This window comes from Macrobrachium rosenbergii, chromosome 25 (genome assembly GCF_040412425.1).
Source record: "Macrobrachium rosenbergii isolate ZJJX-2024 chromosome 25, ASM4041242v1, whole genome shotgun sequence".
NCBI lineage: Eukaryota > Metazoa > Arthropoda > Malacostraca > Decapoda > Palaemonidae > Macrobrachium > Macrobrachium rosenbergii.
The window spans coordinates 21,253,995-21,276,556 of record NC_089765.1 but is presented as its reverse complement, the minus strand read 5'-3'; the positions used below and the strand labels follow the sequence as shown (position 1 = coordinate 21,276,556).

Here is a 22,562-nt window from a genome sequence, read left to right as displayed (position 1 = left end):
ATATTATGTTCGATTCACATAACGATTAATTGAATTTAATCCATCCAAAACGTACTGTACCTCAGCCCACATACCAGATATCTGAGGGACAGGCCAGAGAGAGCAAACCGATGTTCGGTGTTTACCTTTACTTTCCCTCCGGGAGTTCGAGGACGATTGTCAATAGCTTCACAGGGATTAGAGCATGTCTAAAACACGAACGATCGGAATAAGGTACGAATTCCCTAATAACCCGGTCGTAAAAACAGCTCCTCTGCCCCCTCACTGAATTACCGGATCCATCATTAGCATTCAATATCATGAGCTCCTGTTGAATTTGCCTCAAAGGACGAAGATCAAACGCCAGTTTTCCCTTTCAGATTTTCACAGTGAGTAGGAACTTTGTGATTTCAAGGCATTCAATGGGATATTTCATGACTTCTCGAAGAATAAAAGCATTAATTCTTTTGTCGCTTCAAGTAAAGGAGTGAATTCATGCTTAGTTGAGGTTTTTATATGAAAAATAAATGTTAAATAAAATTCACTACCTGCAACTACATAAGCCTACTTCTAAAAAATAACATTTAAAGTCAGTCATTATTATTAACAAACAGCTAAAATGAATAGTTCATTACACACAAATTCATGAGATGCATCTCCATACACTACCATTATTATAGATATGTGATGAAACCTTGAGCTGGATACCAGACTAGCTACCAAAATTAATCTTAATTCAAAGGGATGGGCTGAGTATCGCGAACATTGATGATATTAAGACTAATGATTCTGACGAGGTTCAGAAGAGGGGATGGGTAATATGTGTGAGAAATGCAGGTTTACTGAGCAGATGTGTATCACGTTAAAGGCAGAAGAGAGAGTTAGATTACAAAAACATGAAGATACAAGCTTTCTTAATTTGAAAAATAATGAGGTTCTTTTTGATTTAAAAATTAAACAAGTTTGTGAAGTGTGAAGTTTAGCTAAGATACAGGAAAATGAAAGAAAGACCTCTTTTGTTTACAGGTAATTTCAGATCTTGCCATAAAGAGTTTATAAATTCTTTTTCTCTTACTGATCACTATTTTATTTGGCAATGAGCAAAAGATAATTGATTATACAGAGAATTCTAACAATTCCTTGGTCTTACCACCAGCGCTGTTGCTCGTCAAGTTGTGACCCCTAATTATGATGCCTGATTTGTACTCACTCAAACAGACCAGACTCCCCTTAAAGAAGACTTTAATATAATGTTGAGTGATTTTCACATCTATGTAAACCACAGTTTTAGAAGGACTTTGAGTCTGTTGATTCTTAAAATGAAAGTTTTTTCAACACACTAGAGAGGTGACTTCTTTCGAAAGTGTAGAATCAGCAGAAAAAGACAGAGCCTGGTTTACTGAACATTGAAGACAAACTTATTTGGAAAAGTAACAAGCATGTAATATTTATAAAAGGAATATATCTGATTTGGGCACTGAACAATAATTATTTAATAGCTGTAGCTGAGAGGGTTTATGTTTCAGCTGAAAATGAATATAATAATGTTGCTATAAAACAGACCATTCTTCTTTGTATAATCATTATTAATAATGGAACTACTTTATTACATTCAGAAATTAATATATTGCTACGTTTTATCTCCTGCGCTCCCCATGCTACGTTTAGTCTTTGTTATTTTTGCTTCGCTTCCGGCAGTTTGTCATTATTTTCTTATTTCTGACTTGCAAACTGCAAAAAAATGTCCTTGCTGGAGCTGCTGACTCTTACTTTTATGGCTGAGAAAAACTGCGCCAATCAGCGTTGGTCCCTCAAGCAATGTTCGTATTAAAAACACGGGTCTATTAACGACCTTTATCTATTTGTCTTTTTATGATCAGGGATTATGATTACTAAATTGCGCTGGCGTGACATTTTCCCTGTGCTTGCTTCAATAAAACTTATTACAGCTTTTATGAACTCTGGTATCTTAATATATGCCATTTTAATTTAGCCTACGGCAATAAAACCAAATCATTACCAACGGAAGCTAGCTATGAAAATTTGCTATAATATTTTCTATGCAAATCAACCAGAAATTTTCGTTATCACCACGTACATTAGGTTTTATTTGAACATTTAACATAGAAAATATAACCTTCATACATCTTCCAGATACAATTACGACAGGCTGTTTTAAAATATTATTAAGCGACAAAAAGCAAGAGCTTCAAGAAAATAAGGAAATTAATAAAATTAAAGGTCAGGAGGTGAAGGACAACACGATGGAGCAACATGAACTTATCCAACAGGAGTGTAAAATGCAGGGGAAAAACGTTAAATGATACACACTGAGAAATTCTATCTGAATTGGATGCATACTTGAGTCGATGAAGTGAGTATTTTAGAAATGTGTTGAATGTGGAAGATACAAAAGGAACAGCTGAAGTATGTACAAGTGGAAAGGGTCAGAGTAAATTTTAAGATCACTTGCGAAAATTAATTTAGAGGATATAAAGAAAGCAATTAAAACAGGCTGAAGATGGAAACACTGAGTGAGTTTGGGATTATACGTGAGATGATGTTGCATTGTGGTAAAAATGTGTTTGAGTTGATGTCAAAGGTTTTCTAAGTACGTCCAGGTAAGAGGAAAGTTTTGGACGGATGATTGGTAGGAATATTAAAGCAATTATAAGAAGGGAAATTTGACAGAGGCAACTCGAAGAATTATGAGGGCAGACCATTCCCCAGGAAAGTGTTTGGCAGGATTTTCACGGACGAAAATAAGAGATGAAGAAAATGTTGCTAAGGGAAGAACAGCTTAAGTTTAGTAAAAAGGAAGAGGGCGCTTGGATCTGGGGTTTGTTATGAATTAGTTAACTGAAAGGTTTGAAAATAAACCGAACAGTTATCTGTGACAAAAATCAAACTCGGAAAATTTGTGACAGAATCATTGGGAAAACAATGTCACAGGGTGAAGAGTTGTCGAAAGCAATGATGAGATTTTGCAAAATTTTATTTTTTAAGCGAGAACTGTACACTGTGGAACATGTAGACGAGATGCCAACTGTTTGGAAAAAATATCAGACACGGGATAAAGAATGTTACGTCTCCGTACTTGCTCAATATCTTCTTGGATGGAGTGGTGTCAAAAGGCAGGTAATGATTATTAGATACATATACAAAGTTTAGGATAGCCGATGTTTGCAGATGGTTCAATACTGATTGGGTAAAGCGATAAGACACAACAGCAATTAGTTATATATCAGCAAGAGTAGGTTACGAGGTTAAATGGAAACCGAGGAGATGCGAAAGTTAATACCAATATATCTACAGAGGCAAAGTCAGGAATATATGAATCATTCCATTTTATGACCAGAAAATGTTCTTTAAAGATAAAAAGTTAGCAAATGTTCGGAGTAAAAAATGATGCATCAGTAGTGCTGATGAGTAGGGAGCAGCTTAAAAACGTTGTTGGTCATCCCGGATGCGCGCTCATCTACTATTTACATCAGTTTTCATATCAAAACTGACTACGCACAATAACTTGTGAAGTTTTTTGTTTCAAAAATGCTTTAATTTATATATATATATATATATATATATATATATATATATATATATATATATATATATATATATATATATATATATATATATATATATATATATATATATTAGTAATTAGACTTTATATTTCAAAGCCGTCGGCTTTACGTATCTGCAAATCTTATTTTGCCTTTTATCGAAGACACAGTAGTTCCTATTTTGACGAAGAGTGATTCTCCAGTGACCAATAGATGGCCCTAGTACGGTGGTTCCTAACCTGGGGTATCTGTACCCCGAAGGGGCATGAAACCTTAAACCTGGAGGTACAAGACATAATAACCAGTGCGATGGTACTGTATACTTACCATGAGAAAGTAAAAGATGTATTTTCCAAGATATATTTTGGTGTGGACAACTCCAAACATTCCCACAGTTGCTTTGGAGTTCCTCGTGCCATTTGCAACTACATACTTATGCGAAGCAGGTTTTTCAACGATCCTACACATCAAGACAAAAGCCAGAAACCGTTTGGATACAAGCGATAACATGAGTCTGGCAGTTTCAAAGAAAGAACCTCGTTTGAACATCATCATAAATGAGAAGCAAAAACAAAGGAACCACTAAAAATGTGTTGGTGTGCAGTATACAGTATTACTCATAATTACTGTTATAATGTGCATTCATGGTAACCACCTAATTGACACTTCATTTTAAATAAAAAAAAGTATCTTTGTTTAGTAATTGAATACATCTAATAATTTCTCAGCAAAGTTTGTATCACTAATCATTTTCATATGTTTGTATTGTATTTACAGTATATTGGATAGGGGTACGAGAAAGTTCTCTGAGATATCAAGGGTTACGGCCACTGAATAAGGTTAAGAACCACTGCCCCAGTAGTATCCTTTCCAGAATGAGTAAATCAAACATGTTGAAGTAGGGTCACCAACATAACAAAACGTTTTTGCCAGTTATTTTACACTGATAATCAACTATTCTCGCATGAATTCAATTCGAAAAAGGGAACTGATATTAATCTAGTATTTTTTGTTCAATACATCTCTCATGAAGTGACACTGACTGTTGTTGCTCTAATTTGAGATTTTAAGAAGTTGGTATTCTTGAATTTACAGTTGCCGCTAAAGGCAAAAATTGTGATTCCTTTACATTTTATTTTGGCAAAGTTTTGCTTATTTAGAGATGTTTTTATGAGAGCAGAGACCTTATAGAATAATACATTCCGTAAAATAGTTTTGCATCAACAATATTCCTTGGGTTATATAGCTACTGTAATGTCGCAATAAATTGAATAAGGGAAAGACTAATTTTAAATCCAGTAGGTATTTGCCATCAGGATAGACAACAGTGTTGTGTTCGAAGCAATATAAGAAAACTGAGTAAAATTGTCATATGGCATAATGCCTCTTACTTTGACAATAGTATTTGTCAGTTTAAGAACTGATAATCACGATTTCATTGCCAGTTTTATTCGTTCTTTTGGCTCTCGTGCATTTATTTCGTCGAGAGAAAACTTCAAAGGATGGCAATCTTTCACCTTCCTTACCCTTGGGACCAGGCATACGAACCTTTACACATTCTGAAAAGAGAGGAATGACTAAAAATATATCACATGGTGTCTGTATGTTATTTATCAAGATATAAAATTCCATTAAACCTAAATACAATCCTACTTATATGTTTTTGGGACCCGAAAAGAAGTGTATTTATCTGCAATAAGTTGGACGGCTTTAAAACTTTGTTGGTCATACTACATGCGCGCGCACCTGAAGTCCCAGTCCTTTATCATACCAAAACTAACTTTGTGAATTAAATTGTGAAGCGTTACTTTAAAAATTTTTTTAATTACTTATAAATATTTTAAAGATTAGATTATATAAGACACAGCTATCGCCTGTACATATCTGTAAATCTCACTTTGCCTTTCATGGAAAGCAAAATAGTTTCTGTTTTGATGACGGGTGATTCTGCAGTGGCCAATAGATGGCTCTAGTAGTATCCTTTTTCGAAAAAATAAAATTATCAAATTGCTGAAGTAGGGTTACCAACGCAACCAGAAGCTCTTGCAGATCATTTTACACTGATAATAAACTTTTCTCAGCGTGAATTAAATATGATAAAGGAAACGGCCATTAATATAGCATTTTTTTTAATGAATCTCTCATGAAGCGACTCTCTGGCTTTTGTTCATCTAATTTAAGTTTAAAAGAAGTTGGTATTCTTGAATTTTCAGTTGCCACTAAAGACAAAAATTAAGATTCCTTTGCATTTTATTTTGGCTAAATTTTTTTTATTAAGAGATGCTGCCTTGAGACACAAAACCTTATAGAATAATACATTCATTAAAATAGTTTTGCATCAGTAATATTCCTTGAATTACCTAATATCGCAAGAAATTAAATAAAGGAAATACAACATTTATATCCCGTTGGTACCTGCGATCAGGATAGCCAACATTGTTGTATTCGAGGTAATGCAAGAAATCTAAGTAAAATTGTCATATTTCATAGTGCCTCTTACTTTGGCAATAGTATTTGTCATTTTATGAACTGGTAATTACTGTTTCATTGCCAAGTTTATTCGTTCTTTTCTTTCAAGCATTTATTTCGTCGAGAGAAAACTTAAAAGGATGGCAGTGTTTAACCTTCATTACCCTTGGTGTCAGGAATACGAACCTTTACAGATTTTGAAAAGAGGGAAATGACTAAAAATATACCTGATGGTGTCTGTATTTTATTTATCGAGATATAACATATGATTGTACATATATCCAATCTTATCTCTCCGTTTTTAACCCCGAATACAGTGCATTTTTCTGTAATAAGTTGTAAAGGTTAAAAATGATGTTGGTTATGCTGGATGCGCGCGCACCTGTAGTCACAGTCGTTTATCATATCAAAACTAGCTTCGCGAATTAACTTGTTAATTGTTTCTTCAATAAAAAAATTTAACTACTTATTAATATTTTAATAACTAAAATACATATGACACAGCTGCCGGCTGTACATATCTGCAAATCTTATTTTCATTTTCATCGAAAGCACAATAGTTTCTGTTTTGGTGAAGGGTGATTCTCCAACGGCCAATAGATGGCTCTAGTAGTATCCTTTTCTGAAAAAATAATTAAATCAAACTCGCTGGGTTGCCAACAATAAAAGAATCTATTACGGATTATTTTTTATGAGAATTAATTTTTCTCAGCCTGAATTAAACAATGTAAAGGAAACTGTTATTAATCTAGTATTTCTTGTTCAATAAATCTCTCGTGAAGCGACACCCTGACTCTTGTTTATGTAATTTGAGATTTTCAGAAGTTGGTACTTTTGACTTTTTCAGTTGCCACTAAAGGTAAATATTACGATTCCTTTACATTTTATTTTGGCTAAATTCTGCTTATTCAGAGATGCAGCTTTGAGAGACAAAACATTATAGAATAATACATTCAGTAAAATAGTTTTGCATCAACAAATTTCCTTGGGTTACCTAGTATCACAAGAAATTAAATACAGGAATTACTACATTTAAATCCCGTTGGTACCTGCGATCAGGATACCCAACATTGTTGTGTTCGAGGTAAAATGAGAAATCTAAGTAAAATTGCCATATTTCATAGTGCCTCTTACTATGAAAATAGTATTCGTCAATTTATTAACTAGTAGTTACTGTTTCATTGCCAAATTTATTCGTTCTTCTGGCTTTCAGGCATTTATTTCGTCGAGAGAAAACTTGAAAGGATGGCAGAGTTTAACCTTCCTTACCCTTGGTGCCAGGAATACGAACCTTTGCAGATTGTGAAAAGAGGGAAATGACTAAAAATATACCTCATGGTGTCTGTATTTTATTTATTGAGATATAAAATAATATTGTACATAAATACAATCTTATCTCTCCGTTTTTAGCCCAGAATAGAAGTGTATTTATCTGTAATAAGTTGTAACCTGTTAAAAACGTTGTTGGTTATGCTGGATGCGCGCGCACCTGTAGTCCCAGTCTTTATCATATCAAAACTAACTTCGCGAATTAACTTGTAAAGTGTTTCTCCAATAAAAACTTTAATTACTTATTAATATTTTAATAACTAAAATATATAGGACACAGCTGCCGCCTGTATATATCTGCAAATCTTATTTTCATTTTCATCGAAAGCACAATAGTTTCTGTTTTGGTGAAGGGTGATTCTCCAACGGCCAATAGATGGCTCTAGTAGTATCCTTTTCTGAAAAAATAATTAGATCAAACTCGCTGGGTGGCCAACATAAAAAGAATCTCTTACGGATTATTTTTTTGAGAATGAATTTTTCTCAGCCTGAATTAAATACTAAAAAGGAAACTGTTATTAATCCAGTATTTCTTGTTCAATAAATCTCTCGTGAAGCGACACCCTGACTCTTGTTTATCTAATTTGAGATTTACAGAAGTTGGTACTTCTGACTTTTCAGTTGCCACTAAAGGTAAATATTACGATTCCTTTACATTTTATTTTGGCTAAATTTTGCTTATTCAGAGATGCTGCTATGAGAGACAAAACATTATAGAATAATATACTTAGTAAAATAGTTTTACATCAACAAATTTCCTTGGGTTTGCTAGTATCGCAAGAAATTAAATAAAGGAAATACTACATTTAAATCCCGTTGGTACCTGCGATCAGGATATCCAACATAGTTGTGTTCGAGGTAAAATGAGAAATCTAAGTAAAATTGCCATATTTCATAGTGCCTCTTGCTATGAAAAAAGTATTCGTCATTTTATTAACTGGTAGTTACTGTTTCATTGCCAAATTTATTCGTTCTTTTGGATTTCAGGCATTTATTTCGTCGAGAGAAAACTTGAAAGGATGGCAGAGTTTAACCTTCCTTACCCTTGGTGCCAGGAATACGAACCTTTGCAGATTGTGAAAAGAGGGAAATGACTAAAAATATACCTCATGGTTTCTGTATTTTATTTATCGAGATATAAAATAGTATTGCACATAAATACAATGTTATCTTTCCGTTTTTAGCCCCGAATAGAAGTGTATTTATCTGTAATAAGTTGTAACCTGTCAAAAACGTTGGTTATGCTGGATGCGCGCGCGCACCTGTAGTCACAGTATCAAAACTAACTTCGCGAATTAACTTGTAAAGTGTTTCTCCAATAAAAAACTTTAATTACTTATCAATATTTTAATAACTAAAATATATATGACACAGCTGCCGCCTGTATATATCTGCAAATCTTATTTTCATTTTCATCGAAAGCACAATAGTTTGTGTTTTGTTAAGAGTGATTCTCCAGTGGCCAACAGATGGTTCTAGTAGTATCCTTTTCGGAAAAAATAATTAGATCAAACTTGCGGAAGAAGGGTTGCCAACATAAAAAGAATCTCTTGCGGATTATTTTTCACGATAATGAATTTTTCTCAGCCTGAATTAAATACTAAAACGGAAACTATTATTAATCTACTATTTGTTGCTCAACAAATCTCTCATGAAGCGACGCCTTGACTCTTGTTACCATAATTTGAGATTTACAGAAGTTGGTATTTTTGACTTTTCAGTTGCCAAGAAAGGTAAACATTACGATTCCTTTAAATTTTATTTTGGGAACATTTTGTCTATAAGAGACAAATATTATAGAATGATACATTCAGTAAAATAGTTTTGCATCAACAATATTCCTTGGATTAGCTAATATCACAACAAATTAAATAAAAGAAATGCTACATTTAAATCCTGTATGTATTAGCCATCAGGATAGCCAACATTGTTGTGTTCGAAGTAATGCAAAAATCTAAGAAAATTGTCATATGTCATAGTGCCTCTTACTTTAGCAATAGTATTCGTCAGTTTATGAACTGGTAATTACGATTTCATTGCCAGGTTTATTCGTTCTTTTGGCTTTTATGCATTTATTTCGTCAAGAGAAAAATTTCGAAGGATGGCAGTGCTTAACCTCCCTTACTCTTAGAGCCAGGAATATGAACCTTTATAGATTTTGAAAAGAGGGAAATGACTGAAAATTTATGTCATGGTATCTGTATCTTATCTGTCAAGAGAGAAAATAGCATTAAACACAAATTCAAGACAATCTCTCTGTTTTTGTCCCCCAACAGAAGTGTATTTATCTGTAATAAGTTGTAACCAGTTAACAATGTTGTTGGTCATACTGGATGAGCGCGCACCTGTACGCCCAGCCGTTTATCATAATAAAACTAACTTTGCGAATTAACTTGTGGTGTGTTTCCTTAAAAAAAAGTTTTAATTACTTATTAACATTTCAATAATTAAAATATATACGACACAGCGGTCGTCTGTATATATCAGCAAATCTTATTTTGCTCTTCCCCGAAAGCATAATAGTTTCTATTTTGACGAAAAGTGATTCTCCAGTGGCCAATAGATGGCTCTAGTAGTATCATTTTGGAAAAAAAAAAAAGAGTTAAAACTTTTTGAAGCAGGGTGACCAACATAACAAGAAGATCTTGCGGATTATTTTATGCTGAGAATGAAGTTTTCTCAGCCTGTATCAGTTACTTAAAAGGGAACTGTTAATAATCTAGTATTTTTTGTTCAATAAATCTCTCATGAAGCGACACCCTGATTTTTCCTCTAATTTGAGAATTTGAGAAGTTGGTATTCTTGAAGTTTCAGTTGCCACTAAAGGTTAAAATTACGATTCCTTTACATTTTATTTTGGCAAAATTTTGCTTATTCAGAGATGCTTTTATGAAAGCAGAGACCTTATAGAATAATATATTAAGTAAAATAGTTTTGCATCAACAATATTCCTTGAATTAGCTAATATCACAAGAAATCAAATAAAGGAAATACTAATTCCAAATCCCGTAGGTATTGCAATCAGGATAGGCAACAGTGTTGTGTTCGAAGTAATATAAGAAAACTGAGTAAAATTGTCATTTCATGATGCCTCTTACTTTGACAATAGCATTTGTCAGTTTATGAACTGATAATCACGATTTCATTGCCAGGTTTATTCGTTCTTTTGGCTTTCGTGCATTTATTTCGTCGAGAGAAAACTTCAAAGGATGGCAGTCTTTCACCTTCCTTACCCTTGGGGCCAGGAATACGAACCTTTACAGATTCTGAAAAGAGAGGGATGGCTAAAAATATACCACATGTTGTCTGTATCTTATTTGTCAAGATAGAAAATAACATTAAACGTAAATCCAATCCTATCTATATGTTTTTGGCCCCGAAAAGAAGTGTATTTTTCTGCAATAAGTTGTCCCGGTTTAAAACTTTGTTGGTCATACTGGATGCGCGCGCACCTTAAGTCCCAGTCGTTTATCATATCAAAACTAACTTCGTGAATTAAATTGTGTAGTCTTTCTTTAAAAAAACCTTTAATTACTTATAAATATTTTAAAGATTAAATATATAAGACACAACTATCGCCAGTACATATCTGCAAATCTCACTTTGCTTTTCATGGAAAGCAAAATAGTTTCTGTTTTGATGAAGAGTGATTCTGCAGTGGCCAATAGATGGCTCTAGTAGTATCCTTTTTCGGAAAAAATAAAAAGATCAAACTTGTTGAAGTAAGATTACCAACGTAACTAGAAGCTCTTACAGATTATTTTCCATTGATAATAAACTTTTCTCAGCCTGGATTAAATATGAAAAGGAAACAGCCAATAATATACCATTTTTTCCAATGAATCTCTCATGAAGCGACTCTCTGACCTTTGTTCATCAAATTTAAGTTTATAAGAAGTTGGTATTCTTGAATTTTTAGTTGCCACTAAAGACAAAAATTAAGATTCCTTTACATTTTATTTTAGCTAAATTTTGCTTATTCAGAGATGCTGCCATGAGACAGAAAACCTTACAGAATGATATATTCAGTAAAATAGTTTTGCATCAATACTATTCATTGGATTAGCTAATATCGCAAGAAATTAAATAAGGGAAATCCTGCATTTAAATCCCGTTGGTATTTGCGATCAGGATAGCCAACATGTTGTGTTCGAGGTAATATAAGAAATCTAAGTAAAATTGCCATATTTCATAGTGCCTCTTACTTTGGCAATAGTATTTGTCATTTTATGAACTGGTAATTACGATTCAATTGCCAAGTTTATTCGTTCTTTTGGCTTCCAAGCATTTATTTCGTCGAGAGAGAACATCGAAGGATGGCAGTGTTTAACCTTCCTTGCCCTTGGTGCCAGGAATACGAACCTTTGCAGATTTTGAAAAGAGGGAAATGACTAAAAATACACCTCATGGTTTCTGTATTTTATTTATTGATATAAAATAATATTGTACATAAATCCAATCTTATCTCTCCGTTTTTAGCCACGAATAGAAGTGTATTTATCTGTAATAAGTTGTAACCGGTTAAAAATGTTGTTGGTTATGCTGGATGCGCGCGCACCTGTAGTCCCAGTCGTTTATCATATCAAAACTAGCTTTACGAATTAACTTGTAATAAGTTTCTTCAATAGAAAAACTTTAACAACTATTAATATTTCAATAACTAAACTATATATGACACAGCTGCCGCGTGTACATATCTGCAAATCTTATTTTCATTTTCATCAAAAGCACAATGGTTTCTGTTTTGGTGAACAGTGATTCTCCGGTGGCCAACAGATGGCTCTAGTAGTATCCTTTTCGGAAAAAATAATTGGATCAAACTTGCAGAAGAAGGGTTGCCAACATAAAAAGTATCTCTTACAGATTATTTTTCACGAGAATGAATTTTTCTCAGCCTGAATTAAACACTGTATAGGAAACTGATATCAATCTAGTACATCTTGTTCAATATATCTCTCATGAAGCGACACCCTGACTCTTGTTCATCTAATCTGGGATTTTCAGAAGTTGGTACTTTTGACTTTTCAGTTGCCACTAAAGGTAAACATTACGATTCCTTCATATTTTATTTTGGGAAAATGCTGCTTATTCAGAGATGCTGATATGAGACAGAAAACATTATGCAATAATATATTAAGTAAAATAGTTTTGCATCAACAAATTTCCTAGTATCGCAAGAAATTAAATAAAAGAAATACTACATTTAAATCCCGTTGGTATTTGCTATCAGGATAGCCAACATTGTTGTCTTCGAGGTAATATAAGAAATCTAAGTAAACTTGCCATATTTCATAGTGCCTCTTATATGAAAATAGTAGTCGTCATTTTATGAACTGGTAATTACTGTTTCATTGCCAAGTTTATTCGTTCTCTTGGCTTTCAGGCATTTATTTCGTCAAGAGAAAACTTCAAAGGATGGCAGAGTTTAACCTTCCTTACCCTTGGGGCCAGGAATACGAACCTTTACAGATTTGAAAAAGAGGGAAATGGCTAAAAATATAGTTCATGGTGTCTGTACGTTATTTATTGAGATATAAAATAATATTGTACATAAATCCAATCTTATCTTTTCTTTTTTAGCCACGAATAGAAGTGTATTTATCTGTAATAAGTTGCAACCGGTTAAAAATATTGTTGGTTATGCTGGATGCGCGCGCACCTGTAGTCACAGTCGTTTATCATATCAAAACTAACTTCGCGAATTAACTTGTAAAGTATTTCTTCAATAAAAAAATTAATTACTTATTAATATTTTAATATCTAAAAAATATATGACACAGCTACCGCATGTACATATCTGCAAATCTTATTTTCATTTTCATCAAAAGCACAATGGTTTCTGTTTTGGTGAACAGTGATTCTCCGGTGGCCAACAGATGGCTCTAGTAGTATCCTTTTCGGAAAAATAATTAGATCAAACTTGCAGAAGAAGGGTTGTCAACTTAAAAAGTATCTCTTACGGATTATTTTTCACGAGAATGAATTTTTCTCAGCCTGAATTAAACACTGTAAAGGAAACTGATAACATTCTAGTACATCTTGTTCAATATATCTCTCATGAAGCGACACCCTGACTCTTGTTCATCTAATCTGGGATTTTCAGAAGTTGGTACTTTTGACTTTTCAGTTGCCACTAAAGGTAAACATTACGATTCCTTTATATTTTATTTTGGGAAAATGCTCCTTATTCAGAGATGCTGCTATCAGACAGAAAACATTATGCAATAACATATTAAGTAAAATACTTTTGCATCAACATTTCCTTGGGTTAGCTAGTATTGCAAGAAATTAAATAAAGGAAATACTACATTTAAATCCCGTTGGTATTTGCGATCAGGATAGCCAACATTGTAGTGTTCGAGGTAATATAAGAAATCTAAGTAAAATTGCCATATTTCATAGTGCCTCTTACTTTGAAAATAGCATTCGTTATTTTATGAACTGGAAATTACTGTTTCATTGACAAGTTTATTCGTTCTTTTGGCTTTCAGGCATTTATTTCGTCGAGAGAGAACTTGGAAGGATGGCAGTGTTTAACCTTCCTTACCCTTGGTGCCAGGAATACGAACCTTGGCAGAGTTTGAAAAGAGGGAAATGACTAAAAATATACCTCATGGTGTCTGTATGTTATTTATTGAGATATAAAATAATATTGTACATAAATCCAATCTTATCTTTCCTTTTTTAGCCATGAATAGAAGTGTATTTATCTGTAATAAGTTGCAACCGGTTAAAAATGTTGTTGGTTATGCTGGATGCGCGTGCACCTGTAGTCACAGTATCAAAACTAACCGCGAATTAACTTGTAAAGTATTTCTTCAATAAAAAAAATTAATTACTTATTAATATTTCATTACCTAAAAAATATATGACACAGCTACCTCGTGTACATATCTGCAAATCTTATTTTCATTTTCATTGAAAGCACAATTGTTTCTGTTTTGGTGAAGAATGATTCTTCAGTGGCCAACAGATGGCTCTAGTAGTATCCTTTTCTGAAAAAATAATTAGATCAAACTTGCGGAAGAAGGGTTGCCAACATAAAAAGAATCTCTTGCGGATTATCTTTTACGAGAATGAATTTTTCTCAGCCTGAATTGAATACTAAAAAGGAAACTATTATTAATCTATTATTTCTAGCTCAATAAATCTCTCATGAAGCGACACCCTCACTCTTGTTCCCCTAATTTGTGATTTTCAGAAGTTGGTACTTTGGACTTTTTAGTTGCCATTAAAGGTAAACATTACGATTCTTTTACATTTTATTCTGGGAAAATGTTGCTTATTCAGAGATGCTGTTGTGAAAGAAAAAACAATATAGAATAATATATTCAGTAAAGCAGTTTTGCATCAACAATATTCCCTGGGTTAGCTAGTACCGCAAGAAATTAAATAAAGGAAATACTGCATTTAAATCCCGTTGATATTTGCGACCATGATGGACAACATTGTTGTGTTCGAAGTAATATAAGAAATGTAAGTAAAATTGTCATATTTCATAATGCCTCTTACTTTGACAATAGTATTTGTCAGCGTTTGATCTGGTAATTACGACCTCATTCCCAGGCTTATTCGTTCTTTTGGCTTTCATGAATTTATTTCGTCGAAAGGAAACTTCAAGGGATGGCAGTCTTTCACCTTCCTTACCCTTGGGGCCAGGAATAAGAACCTTTACAGATTTTAAAAAGAGAGAAATAACTAAAAATATACCAAATGGTGTCTGTATCTTATTTATCAAAATGGAAAATACCATTGTACATCAATACAATCCAATCTCTCCGTTTTTGTTCCCCAACAGAAGTGTATTCATCTGTAATAAGTTGCAACCGGTTAAAAATCTTGTTGGTCATACTGGATGAACGCGCACCTGTAGTCTCAGTCGTTTATCATATCAAAAGTAGCTTCGTGAATTAACTTGTGAAGTGTTTCTTTAAAACAAAACACTGTAATTACTTATTAATATTTTAATAACTAAAATATATATGGCACAGCGTTCGCCTGTACATGTCAGCAAATCTTATTTTGCTTTTTCCTCGAAAGCATAATAGCTTCTATTTTGACGAAGAGTGATTCTCCAGTGGCCAATAGATGGCTCTAGTAGTATCCTTTTGGAAAAAAATAGTTCAAACTTGTTGAAGTAGGGTGACCAACATAATAAGAAACTATTGCGGATTATTTTATACTGAGAATAAACTTTTCTCAGTATATTAATTACTTAAAAGGGAACTGTTATTAATCTAGCATTTTTTGTTCAATAAATCTCTCATGAAGCGACACCCTGACTTTTTTCCCTCTAATTTGAAGAATTTCAGAAGTTGGTATTCTTGAATTTACAGTTGCCACCAGAGGTAAAAATTACGATTCCTTTGCATTTTATTTTGGCAAAATTTTGCTTATTCAGAGATGCTTTTATGAGAGCAGAGACCTTATAGAATAATATATTCAGTAAAATAGTTTTGCATCAACAATATTCCTTTGGTTGCTAATATCGCAAAAAATTAAATAAAGGAAATACTAATTCTAAATCCCGTAGTATTTGCCATCAGGATGGACAACAGTGTTGTGTTCGAAGTAATGTAAAAAATGAGTAAAATTCTAATATGTCATAAAGCATTTTACTTTGACAATAGTATTTGTCAGTTTATGATCTGATGATCACGATTTTATTGCCAGTTTTGTTCGTTCTTTTGGCTCTCGTGCATTTTATTTCGTCGAGGGAAAACTTCAAAGGATGGCAGTCTTTCACCTTCCTTACCCTTGGGGCCAGGAATACGAACCTTTACAGATTCTGAAAAGCGAGAAATTTCTAGAAATATACCACACTGTGTCTGTATCTTATTTATGAATATAGGAAATAACATTAAACATAAGTCCAATCCAAACACTCTGTTTTTAGCCCCGAACAGAAATGTATTTATCTGCAATAGGTTGTGCCGGTTAAAAACTTTTTTGGCCATTTTGGATGTGCGGCACCTGTAGCCCCATTTGTTTATCATAACATAACTAACTTCGTGAATTAAATTGTGAAGTGTTTCTTTGAGAAAAAATTTAATTACTTATAAATATTTTAAAGTTTAAAATACACAAGACACAGTTGTCTCCTGTACATGTCTGCAAATCTTATTTTGCTTTCCATCAAAAGCACAAGAGTTTCTATTTTGCTGAAGCGTGATTCTCCAGTGGCCAATAGATGGCTCTAGTAGTAACCTTTTCGGAAAAAATAAATATATCAAAATTGTTGAAGTATGGTGACCAACGTAGCTAGAAGCTCTTGCTGATTATTTTACACTGATAATGAACGTTTTTCAGCCTGAATTAAATTCGAAAAAGGGAACTGTTATTTACCTAGTATTTTTTGTGCAATAAATTTCTCACAGAGCGACACCCTGACTTTTTTCCTCTAACTTTAGATTTTCAGAAGTTGGCACTCTTGACTTTTCAGTTGCCACTAAAGGCAAAAATTGTGATTCATTTATTCTGGCTAAATTTTGCTTATTCAGAGATACTGCTATGAGAGACAAAACATTATAGAATAATATATTCAGTAAAATAGTTCTGCATCATCAGTATCCCTTGGGTTAGCTAATACCACAAGAAATTAAATAAAAGAAATACATTTAAATCCCGTTGGTATTTGCCATCAGGATAGCCAACATAGTTGTGTTCGAAGTAATTTAAGAGATCTAGGTAAAATTGTCATATGTCATAGTGCCTCTTACTTTGACAATAGTATTTGTCAGTTTATGAACTGGTATTTACGATTTCATTGCCAAATTTATTCGTTCTTTTGGCTTTCAGGTATATATTAAGTCAAGAGAAAACTTCAGAGGAAGGCAGTCTTTCACCTTCCTTGCCCTTGGGTCCAGGAATGCGAACCTTTACAGATTTTGAAAAGAGGGAAATAACTAAAAATATACCTCATGTTGTCTGTATCTTATTTATCAAGATAGAAAATAAAACCGTAGATAACTCCAATGGTATCTCTCTGTTTTTGGCCCCGAACAGGAGTGTATTTATCTGTAATAAATTGTAACCGGTTAAAAAGGCTGTTGGTCATACTGGCTGAGCGCGCTCCTGTAGTCCCAGTCTTTATCATATCAAAACTAACTTCGCAAATTAACTTGCGCAGTGTTTCTTCAAAGAAACACTTTAATTACTTATTAATATTTTAATACATAAAATATATAGAACAAAGCTGTCGCCTTTACAAATCTGGAAATTTTATTTTGCTTTTTATCGAAGGCATTATAGTTTATGTTTTGACGAAGAGTGATTCTGCAGTGGCCAATAGATGGCTCTAATAGTATCCTTTTTGGCATAAATAAATATATAAAACTTGTTGAAGTAGGGTTACCAACATAACAAGGGGGTCTTGCGGATTATTTTACATTGATAATTAACTATTCTTAGCCAGAATTAAATACTAAAAAGGAAACTTTTAATAATCTAGTATTTTTGGTTCAATAAATCTCTCATGAAGGGACACCCTAACTTTTGTTCATCTAATTTGAGATTTTCAGGAGTTGGTACTTTTGACTTTTCAGTTGCCACTAAAGGTAAACATTACGATTCCTTTACATTTTATTTTGGCTAAACTTTTCTTATTCAGAGATGCTGCTAAGAAAGACAAAACCTTATAGAATGATACATCCAGAAAAATAGTTTTGCATCAACAATATTCCTTGGGCTAGCTAATATCGGATGAAATTAAATAAAAGCAATAATACATTTAAATCCCGTTGGTATTTGCCATCAGGATAGCCAACACTGTTGCGTTCAAAGTAATGTAAAACATCTCAATAAAATTGTCGTTTGTCACGATGCCTCTTACTTTGCCAATAGTATTTGTCAGTTTATGAACTGGTATTTACGATTTCATTGCCAAGTTTATTCGTTCTTTTGGCTTTCAGGTATTTATTTCGTCCAGCGGAAACTTCAAAGGGTGGCAGTCTTTCACCTTCTTTACCCTTGGGGTCAGGAATACAAACCTTTACAGATTTTCAGAAGAGGGAAATGACTAAAAATATACCTCATGGTGTCTGTATCTTATTTATCAAGATGGAAAGTAAGAGTATACATAAATCCAATCTTATCTCTCTGTTTTTACTTCCTAACAGAAGCTTATGAATCTGTAATAAGTTGTAACCGGTTAAAAACGCTGTTGGTCATTCTGGATGCGCGCACAGTATTGCCCGAGTCGTTTGTCATAAAAAAGCTAACACTATGAATTATCGTGTGATTTTTTTTTTAAACACTTTACTTAAATCATAATATTTTACCAAATCAAATATATATCTCACAGCCTTCGTCTTCAGGTATCTGCAAATTTTACTTTGCCTTTTATAGAAGACACAACAGTTTCTGTTTTGACAAAGTGTAATTCTCCAGGTGATAATAGATGGCCCTAGTAGTATCCTTTTCGGAATAAATAACTGGACCAATCCAGTTTTCAGTACCGGGTTTACGTATCACGTGATCGCCTGATCCATTACTTAACTGCCAAGAGAACAATTATAGCATCGTTAAAAGTCGAAAGTGGCCTTTACACTAGTTTCTGAAGGAGAGAATGAAGACGTTTTATGGATATTATTTTTCCTTTTCATTCATAAGGTTTAAATATCACTGATATGATTTGATATTTGCCAATGAAGAATTTTAGGAAATCAAGTGCTTCAGTAAATACTGTCTCTGTTATACTCAAAACACCAAGATTTTTTAACATTTTGGTTCTTCTCATATCAGTAGATAAACTTATAAATACACATATGAATATAAAACTAATAAATATATAAATGTATTCCAAGTACGACCTTGCACTTCAGGATGAATTCAGTTCAGGCTGCCTTGGGCTTCGGTCCTTGACTACTACTTCATGTCAGAGTGACCAGATCTTCGAGTATGACTTGGAACTCGAGTATGACTTGAATTCAAAGTATGACTTGAGGTTCGATTATAACGTGGAATTTTAGTATGACTTTAAATTAAAGTGATTCGATCTCCCTGCATGACTTGGACCTGAGTATGACTTGGTTTAGAGCACGACTGAGTTTCAAGTATGACTTGAACTTCGAGTATGATGTAGAATTTTAGTATGATATGACTTCAAATTAGGGTGATTTGAGCTTTCTGTATGACTTCAGTTTAGCTCATGAGCAGACTCAAGTATGACTTGAGGTTCTAGTATGACGTGGGCTTTTAGTAGGACTTCAAATTTGGATGATTTAAACTTGAAGAATGAGCTCAGCTATTTAAGAGTCCCTTAGTATCAATCCAGGCCAAGACCATATACAAGAAAGGGGATTTGTGCAGCACGTGAAAATAATTCTAATGCCTTGCTGATAAGCCTAGAGTTGTAAGAGGAGAAAAATATTAGAGTGGGCTGCTTGGTGATGTGTGTGTGTGTGTGTGCGTGTATGGGTCCATGTGTGTTTGTGGTGAAAATCTTACTAACTTCAGCACCTTCACTGAACACACCTTTGACCGACTCGAATGAGAAAACGCAAGATGCATATAAAAAACAGAAAATGTATTTTCCTTCAGTTTCATAATTTCATCTCTTCCTCTATGTCCACAAGAAATGCTCGGTTTCTCCCTCCCTCCCCACCGGCCCTCTCTCTCTCTCTCTCTCTCTCTCTCTCTCTCTCTCTCTCTCTCTCTCTCTCTCTCTCTCAAATCTAATACAGTCGGACAACGACGGCGGCAATCTACTGAAGATGTCACAGGAGCGATATCCCGCGCATCTTGAGGATTAGATGAGGATGCTTCCCTGGTGGTCTCCTGCTTGCTCTCTCTTATTAGGTGCAAGGGAAGAAGGACCTGAAATTGGGTCACAATTTGCTCCTCCCTCGGGGAGCAATCTCCTTGAAAATAAAGTTCCTCCGAGACGAAATGCCGCGCTCCACAGGATTCCGGCGCTATTTTTAACAGAACCTGAGATTTTTGTAATGTATGTATGTATGTATATATATATATATATATATATATATATATATATATATATATATATATATATATATAAATATATATATGTATGTATGTACTGTATATATATATATATATATATATATATATATATATATATATATATATATATATATATATATATATATATATATATATATATATATATATATATATATATATATATATATATATATATAAATATATTAATATATATAATATATATATATATATATATATATATATATATATATATATATATATATATATATATATATATATATATATATATATATTTATATATATTTACATACATACATAACCTGTGTCTAAGTTAGTGTAGTAATGAACGCTGAGCGTATAATAAAAATACGATTTTTAATGGGATGTTGTGTACCGATGTGAATTTCATTTGCTGAAAATAACATGAAGTTATTGAGATAGAATAATGTACGAATACGGAAGGAAATAAATAAGTTTATCATGAATTCTTGTTGGGTATTAATGACATCGATTTAGTGATCATCTGAACAGCAATACCGCGTGAATGTATTTGCGAAGGTTTTAGACCCTTCATGCAGATGTTAGTGCAACAGTAAACGAAACGCAGCTTGTGAAATATGTTTATGCATTAATTTCATCGAAATTGCTTCACTTGAAGGTTGATATCTGACGAGTGAAACTGTAATAATCAATATTCAGAAATATTCAGCATATAGCCGGGACATCAATAAGGCCAGAAAATAAATCATATTGTAATTAGTTAAAATTGCACGAAGGGAAATCCGATTAATAATGGTCAAGGAATTAAGGAAATAATGCAGAATAATGAGGCTCTGTGGATCAAGATAAATAAGTGGTAGTTTGATTGAAATGGCTTTGTAAGAAGTATTTAATCTGGTCCATACTCCCGTTCCCCAACCCCGTTTCACTAAAGGTAATACATTGATTATATTCCTTTATATATTATCACAGCACAGCAATAAAAATTGCTGGAAGAGCTCAGAAATCAATTTCTGGTACAAAATCCGCCGATAACCCTTTAATCAACATTGCCGCGAGCACTCGTGCATATTTTTTTACACCTAGACTTTTAAACTGTCTATTTCATTTCCATTTATAACTCCATTTAATCTAACCTTGATATTATAAATACGTATTTTACAATTTGTATTAAATATCATGTTAGATACAAATTCAGATGGATCCACACTATACAACACGATCTAGCTACTGGAAAGTTTTCCCCAAAAAAACAAATATCGTTCATTTCCAATCGAAACGGCAAATGCTTCGTACTACGCAATATCGTTTGTGCAATATTGTGAAAAATAACTTTATCCCGACGAGTATCGCAACACGAAAAATGTTTAGATGCGAAAAAGTTTACAGTGGCTTCGGAAATATATTAGAGTTTCTCTTTGAAATTGGAAATACACAATCCAGAAAGGCAAAGACCTGGTTTAAATAAAAAACTCATAAGGAATATATTATGTTCGCCCAAGGATCGATCTTTCTTCATTTGGCGTGGCTAACTTGCCATTATGTGCATATATTTTTTTGTATTAAGGAATATTTTTGAATTTCTAGATGTATTTTTTCTATGACCACGCATATTATTTTTGGATTGAGCGTTTGAGATCACTCTGGCTTTTTATTTCCCGCCGGCTGCTGCTTCAATAATATTCCAAGTGGGAGAGGTTAAATACTAAAATTTAATAGCTCGAAGCAGACTTTAAAGTCGAGATACTCTGCCAGATAAAATATGAATGAGTTTTTTCCAATGATTTTGAAATCTGTTGCCTTGCTTCATTTTTATGAAGGCTCTTTACAGTTTCAGATATTTTAGATTTAAACGTAAACAGTTATATTCTGCGATTGTTTAATTTAAATGTGAGACGGTTATATTACTTTCGCCTTAATTATTCAATTTTGCTTGCTGTCCTTTTTATAGGTAATTCTAATGTTCATTTGTCATTACATAAGCTAGGTCGCTTTGCTTGACCCCTATTTTTTATCACAATCCAATTTTTCTGTGAGACTTACTGATATTTAATTTTCCAGAGTCAGTGATCCACCAAGTTATTTATATAACATTCCAGTTATGTGCCTCCTTTTATTATTATTATTATTATTATTATTATTATTATTATTATTATTATTATTATTATTATTATTATTATTATATTATTATTATTATTATTATTATTATATTATCGTCTCATAATCTCATACTGATATACACTTCCCAGAAATATT

The 22,562-nt window shown here is 33.1% G+C and overlaps 1 long non-coding RNA gene across 2 annotated transcripts in view; it reads right to left on the bottom strand.

The window, feature by feature from the left end:
* Positions 1–22,562, bottom strand: part of LOC136852440 (uncharacterized) — a 134,522-nt gene that overhangs the window by 10,315 nt on the left and 101,645 nt on the right. The gene's annotated exons all lie outside the window — the stretch shown is intronic.